This window comes from Ornithorhynchus anatinus, chromosome 8 (assembly GCF_004115215.2).
Source record: "Ornithorhynchus anatinus isolate Pmale09 chromosome 8, mOrnAna1.pri.v4, whole genome shotgun sequence".
Lineage (NCBI taxonomy): Eukaryota > Metazoa > Chordata > Mammalia > Monotremata > Ornithorhynchidae > Ornithorhynchus > Ornithorhynchus anatinus.
In genome coordinates this window covers 70,738,093-70,745,632 of record NC_041735.1, presented here as the reverse complement: position 1 = coordinate 70,745,632, position 7,540 = coordinate 70,738,093, and positions in this window count along the sequence as shown.

Genomic DNA, 7,540 nt, shown 5'->3' with positions numbered 1-7,540 from the left:
CCCCTTCCAGAGCCTGGCGGCAGAGCAGCGAAGCCCAAGGAATCAAGACTGGACTTAGCTCACACAGTGCCCACAACAGAAGCCTTCCTGGGTGGCCCCGGCCTGGATGGTGTTTGGCGGGACTAGTTGGGGGGGTGGGGGAGGGGGGCACCGGGAGCAGACAGTGGAAAGCATGGGGAAAGCATGAGAGACTGAAATCCAAGGGGACCAGGCTCAAACTGGCCAGGGGTTGGACTGAGATGGAGTGCAAGCCCCCTGATTCCAGGCATCAGGCATTAGCCCAGTGAGGCTAACGGGGCCTGATGCCCTCCTGGTACTGGCACTCGAAGGCCAGCGTGACAGGCCAGACTGTTCCCCAGAGAGGCAGCCCAGATCCTGGTTGGTCTGGCACCTGTTCTTCTGCAATTTCATTGTGAGCAGGTAATGTGTATATTTATTATTGTATTGTACTTTCCCAAATGCTTAGCACAGTGCCCCATACACAGCAAGCACTCAATATATACAATTGAATGAGTGAATAAATGAATGATTATTAGCGTCAGCACCCGGCCTCCCTCCGCCTCCAAGTCCTGGGGCTTAGAAGCAGCGCCCATGTGAACAAGACCCCAGTTGGGGTACACGGCGGCTCCTGACAGGCAGGGGACAGGGAGTGGGGTGGTGAGTTTTCCGGGGACACCTCAGCGGCCATCAACTTCCTGTGGACCATTGCACAGAATCTTTGTGTGCTGGGCCTTAATACGCCACGATGCAATCCGCAGAGCACTCAACACATTATTATGGAATGAACGACCGGGGCTTCCCTGTAGGCAGAGGGAAGCCCTGCAATACTCCCGAGGAGCAGAGCAGTGGTATGTACTGATTGTAACTGTGGGATTTTTTAAGTGCTTACTATGTGCCAAGCACTGCACCAAGCATTGGGATAGGTACAAGATCAAGGTGGATACAGGCCCTGTCCCACATGGGTTTCAGTGGGAGGGAGAATAGGCATTTTACAGATGAGGGAGACTGAATTACAGAGAAGTGAAGTGACTTCCCCAAGGTCCCACAGCAGGCAGGTGGCAGAGTTGGAGTTACAACACAGATCATCCGACTCCCAGGCCTGTACCCTTTCCATTAAGGCCACGCTGCATCACAAGTGAGTCCAAAACATTGAACTAAGCACTTGGGAAATCCGCCAGAAACCCAGTGCACGTTCCCTGCCCACGGTGACTAATGGGGAAGATTTCATAAACATTAGATACAATCAGTAGTATTTATGGAGTGCAGCGTGGCTCAGTGGAAAGAGCACGGGCTTTGGAGTCAGGGCTCATGAGTTCGAATCCCAGCTCTGCCACTTGTCGGCTGTGTGACTCTGGGCAAGTCACTTAACTTCTCTGTGCCTCAGTTCCCTCATCTGTAAAATGGGGATGAAGACTGTGAGCCCCACGTGGGACAACCTGATTCCCCTATGTCTACCCCAGCGCTTAGAACAGTGCTCGGCACATAGTAAGCGCTTAACAAATCCCAACATTATTATTATTATTATTACAGAGCACTGGACTAAGCGCTTAGGAGAATACAATAGAGTTAGGAAGCATGATTCCTGTCCATGACAAGTTTACAATGTCGTAGGGGGAGAGACAGAAACAGAGGAAGCAAGCATGTTTGTGGAGATGTGCTTAAATAGTAGGATACGTATAGAGGTGGTGTGGTCTAGTGAAGAGATCATGGAACTGGGAGTCAGGAAACCTAGGTCTCACCAAGAGTTTTAGCTCTATCCCTTATCTGCAAGCACTTAGTACAGTGCTCTTCACACAGTAAGTGCTCAATATATACGACTGAATGAATCTGCTGGGCGACCTTGGGCATGTCCCCCAACTTCTCTGTCCCTTAGTTTCCGCATATGTGAAATGGTGATAAAATAACTTTTCTCCCTCTTTCTTAGTCTGTGAGCCCTGTGTTGGACTATGACTGTATGCAAACAGATGAAATTGTATCTGGTACAGTGCATGTCATGAAATAATAACGATACCATTTATTAAGCGCTTACGATGGAAATAAATCAGATTAAATTGAATATTCGCTCCAATATATATCTCTGTCCATATGCTGAGGATGGGCGGCCGGCCCTGAGCGTAGGAGGCCGGTGAAGGGTTGAAGTGTGGCTTAGTGAAGTGCGGCGCAAGGCGGCAGTGTGGCTTAGTGGATAGAGCCCGGGCCTGGAAGTCAGAAGGCCTTGGCTTCTAATCCCGGCCCCGCCACTTGTTTGCTGTGGGATCCTGGGCAAGTCACTTCACTTCTCTGGGCCTCAGTTCCCTCATATGTAAAATGGGGATGGAGACTGTGAGCCCAAAGTGGGAGGTGGACTATGTCCAACCCGACTTGCTTGATTCCACCCCAGCGTTTAGTACATAGCAAGTGCTTAACAAATACCACAGTTATTATTATTATTAATTGAAGGTTATCTGGGAGGGGCTGCTGCTGGGATGAGGGATATTTTGGGAGTGGGAAGCCTGAGGCCCGGCAGCTTTCCACTGAGAAGCAGCGTGGCTCAGTGGAAAGAGCATGGGCTTTGGAGTCAGGGCTCATGAGTTCGAATCCCAGCTCTGCCACTTGTCGGCTGTGTGACTGTGGGCAAGTCACTTAACTTCTCTGGGCCTCAGTTCCCTCATCTGTAAAATGGGGATTAAGACTGTGAGCCCCACGTGGGACAACCTGATTCCCCTATGTCTACCCCAGCGCTTAGAACAGTGCTCGGCACATAGTAAGCGCTTAACAAATACCAACATTATTATTATTATTATTTGGAGAGCCATCCAGGCCCCTCCGGTAGGCACGGCCAGGCCAGGCCTGGTTCGGTTAGGCTCGGTTGGGCCCCGGCCAGGCCCGGTTCGGCTTGGTTGGGCCCGGACCCACGTGAACGAGGAGACCACCCCTTTCTCCCCTCCGCACTTCTCCATTCCCACGGGAACGAGTATTTAATTTTCCCAAGCGCATAGTACAGTGCTCTGCACACAGTAAGCGCTCAACAAATACAATTGAATGTATGAACAAGGACCCTCCGCCCCCCCCAAGGTGAGTGAGTATCCCTATTCACCGGTCCCACGTGAAGGTAAGGTAGCTCCACCCCTGACTCACGGGAAGGAGGAGAACCTACTGAGCCTACTTGGGTGTGGAAAGCCCGCCCCTGCCCCCTGCCCCCTGTCCCCAGTCCCACGGGAACGAAGAAACAGCGCCCCGGCCCCTCAGGGAGTGAGGAAGCCCCTTCCCCTACTCCCACGGGAGGGATGTCAACCCACCTTCCAGGCCCACCTGAATGAAGAGATCTGCCAAATGCTGCCCTCTGGACCCCAGCCCCCAACTGTGCCCACTCTGGAGCTCCACCTTGACCTGTCCTCTCCCACCGCCTGCCTGCAATCCGCCTTCCCAATCCATCAATCGATCAATCAATAAATTGTATTTATTGAGCACTTACTGTGTGCAGAGCACTGTACCAAGAGCTTGGGAGAGTACCACACAACAATATGACAGACTCATTCCCTACCCACAGTGAGTTTACAGTCTAGAGGGGTAGACAGACATTAATATAAATGAATAAATTACAGATATATACAGAAGTGATGTGGGGCTGGCGGGGGTGATGAGTAAAGGGAGAAAGTCAGGGCAACACAGAAGGGAGTGGGAAAAAAGGAAATGAGGGCTTAGTCAGGGAGAGCCTCTTGGAGGAGAAGCGTCTTTCAGTAAGGCTTTGAAGGGAGGGAAGAGTAATTGTCTGTCTGATAGAAGGAGGGAGGGCGTTCCAGGCCAGAGGCAGTACATGGGGGAGAGGTCGGCTGCAAGATATACGAGTTTGAGGTACAGTGAGAAGGTTAGCCACAGAGGAATGAAGTGTGCGGGCTGGGTTGTAGTAGAGGAGTGGTGGGATCAAAGTAATTGAGTGCCTCAAAAGCAATGGTAAGGATTTTCTGTTTGATGTGAAGGTGGATGGGCAACCACTGGAGCTTCTTGACGAGTGTGGAAACATGAACTGAATGTTTTTGTAGAAAAATGATCTGGACAGCAATGAAGTAAGGACTGGTGTGGGGAAAGGAGGTCAGCAAGGAGTCTTATACAATAATCCAGGAGGGGAAAGGACAAGTGATTGTATTAATGTGGTAGCTGTTTGGATAGAGAGGAAAGGGCAGACTTTAGCAATGTTATGAAGGTCGAACCGACAGGATTTATCGATGGCTTGAATATTTGGGTTAAACGAAAGAGAGGGGTCAAGGGATAACACCAAGGTTATGGGCTTGTCAGAGAGGAAAGATGGTGGTGCTGTCTACAGCGATGAGAAAGTCAGGGGGAGGACAGGGTTTGGGTGGGAAGATAAAGAGTTCGGTTTTGGACATGCTAAGTTTGATGTGATGGCATGACAACCAAGTAGAGATATCTTGAAGGCAGGAGAAATGCAAGACTGCAGAGAGGGAGAGAGATCAGGGTTGGAGATGTAGAATTGGGAATCATCTGCCTAGAGTTGGTAGTTAAAGCCATGGGAGCGAATGAGTTTTCCAAGGTTGTGAGTGTAGATGGAGAATAGAAGGGGAACCAAAACTGAACCTTGAGGGACACCCAGAATTAGGTGGTGGGAGGCAGAGGAAGAGCCCTTTCCTCTCCATCCAAACAGGTACGAAGGAGGAGGAAGTTCCAGGCCAGAGGGAGGACATGGGTGACGGGTTGGTGGAGAGATAGATGAGAATGAGGCACCGTGAATAGGTTGGCATTAGAGAAGTGAAGTGTATGGGCTGGGTTGTAGGAGACCGAGGAGGAGGAGGAGGAGGAGGAGGAGTCTGCATCCCACCTGCCGCCCTCAACCTGTAAGACCAGTTTGATCCCCATGCAAGTTACTGAAGCTGTGCCCTGCCCCTGATAAGAAAGCCATTTCTGGTAATCCGAGCCCTTCTTTTGCTGACCGGATTGCAGTGGGCACTCAGGAATGGCACAGGGCTGACCCAGACTCGGAGTGTGGGAATGTCAGGAATGGAGATGAGGAGCCTCAAGGGTGTGGGATGGCCCATTCTGGGTCACTGGGGAGAGTCAGATAAGGACAGGGGAGAGACGGCGGCGTTGAATGGTCTGCCCTGGATCACTGAGGAAAAATAAGGGATAGGAAGGGGAGAGTCAGGGGTGTTGGATGGTCTGTACTGGGTCACTGATGGAGGTGAGTCAGGTATGGAGATGACAGAATATATAAATATATATTAAATACATATAATTATTATATAATAATAATTATGGTATTTGTTAAGTGCTTACTATGTGCTAAGTACTGTTCTAAGCGCTGGGGTGGATACAAGGTAATCAGGTTGTGCCACGTAGGGCTCACAGTCATAATCCCTCTTTTTCCCCTTTTCCCTCTGCTCCTCCACCTCTCCCTTCCCATCCCCACAGCACTGTACTCGTCCGCTCAACTGTATATATTTTCATTACCCTATTTATTTTGTTAATGAATTGTACATCGCCTTGATTCTATTTAGTTGCCATTGTTTTTAAGAGATGTTCTTCCCCTTGACTCTATTTATTGCCATCGTTCTTGTCTGTCCGTCTCCCCCGATTAGACTGTAAGCCCGTCAAACGGCAGGGACTGTCTCTATCTGTTGCCGACTTGTTCATCCCAAGCGCTTAGTACAGTGCTCTGCACATAGTAAGCGCTCAATAAATACTATTGAATGAATGAATAATCCCCATTTTACAGATGAGGTAACTGAGGCCCAGAGAAGTTAAGTGGTTTGCCCAAGGACACAGCAGACAAGTGGCAGAGCCGGTATTAGAACTCACATCCTCTGACTCCCAAGCCCATGCTCCATCCACTAAGCCGTGCTGTTTCTCGACACTTCTCTTGAGCCAGTTCTGCTTGGGACATGAAGAGCAATCAGCCACAGATGTCGGGATCTCACCAAGCCTTGTGGAGAGGCAGTAGGTGGGAGAGGAGGCAAGGATTAATGTCGCCAGAATACAGGTAAGGAAACCGAGGTCCATTCCTGTCCCAACTGAAAGAATTGTTCCTATATTTGTTCCTCTCCAATTCTCTTCTTTACCCCCTACGATCCTGCTTTTGACCTCTTCACTCTACCAAAACTGCACTTTCTAAAGTCCTCAGTGACCTCCAGAGGGCTGTGCTCTGTCCTAATCCTCCTTGACCCCTCAGCCACCTCTGAAACTTGTGGATCACTCTCTTCTCTTTGAAACACTATCAGGCCTCCCTCGGTTTTGCTGACATTGAACTACCCTGGCTCTCCTCCTCTCTCTCTGACCGCTCCTTCTCAGTTTCATTCAGCGGCCCCTCCTCTGCTTCTCCTCTTACTGTGGAAGCTGAATGGCCCTGTTCTTGCTCCCCTCTCACTGTAGACAACACTATCACCCTCCCTCTTTCACCAGCCCATAATTCTGGCTTTATCCTTGACTCATCTCTCTCATTCAACCCACAGATTCCATCTGTTACCGAATCCTGCCGGTTCTACCTTCACAATATTGCTAAAGTCTGCCATTTCCTTTCCATCAAACTGCTGCCGTGTTAATCCAAGCATTTGCCCGATCCCATCCTGATCACTGCATCAGCCTTCTGGTTGACCTCTCTGTCTCCTGTCTCTCTCCACTCCAGTCCATACTTCATCTGCTGCTTGGTTCATTTTTCTCAAAAAAGTTCAGTCCACATCTCCCCACTACTCCAGAACCTCCATCAGTTGCCCATTCGCCTCTGCATCCAACAGAAACTCCTTTCTATAAACTTTAAAGCCACTCAATCGCCTTGTCCCCTCCTATCTTACTTCACTGATTTCCTACTATACCCCAGCTTGCTCGCTTTGCTCCTCTCACACCAACCTACTCACCGTTCCTCATCTTTTTTGCTGCCATCCTCTTGCTCATGCCCTACCTCTGGCCTGGACTTCTCTCCCCCTTCATATTCAACAGACCACCACTCTCTCCATCTTCAAAACCTTATTAAAATCACTTGTCCTTCAAGAGGCCTTTTCCAACTCTGACCTCATTTCCCCTGCTCCCTCCCTTCTGCATCTCCCTGCTCTTGGATTTGTACCCCTTATGTACCTCACCCTCAACGTTGCAGCATTTGTATACATATCCACAATTTATTTTACTGTCTCTTTCTCTGCTCTAGATGGTAAGCTCCATGTGGGTAGGGAACATGTCTACCAACGCTGTTATATTGTACTCTCCCAAGCGCTTAGTACAGTGATCTGCACACAGTAGTTAAAGACATGGGAGTGAATGAGTTCTCCAAGGGAGTGGGAAGAAGCTGGAGAATAGAAGGGGACTCAGAACCGAGCAGTGAGGAACTCAGAGTTAGAGGATGGGAGGCAGAGCAGGAGAACTTCTTTGGAGAACTCATTCACTCCCAGAGCTTCAACTACCATCTCTATGCGGATGATACCCAAATCTTCATCTCCAGCCCTGATCTCTCTCTTTGCCTCTCTCCAGTCTCACATTTCCTCCTGCCTTCGAGACATCTCTACTTGGATGTCCTCCTGTCACCTCAAGCTTACCATGTTCAAAACAGAACCCCTTA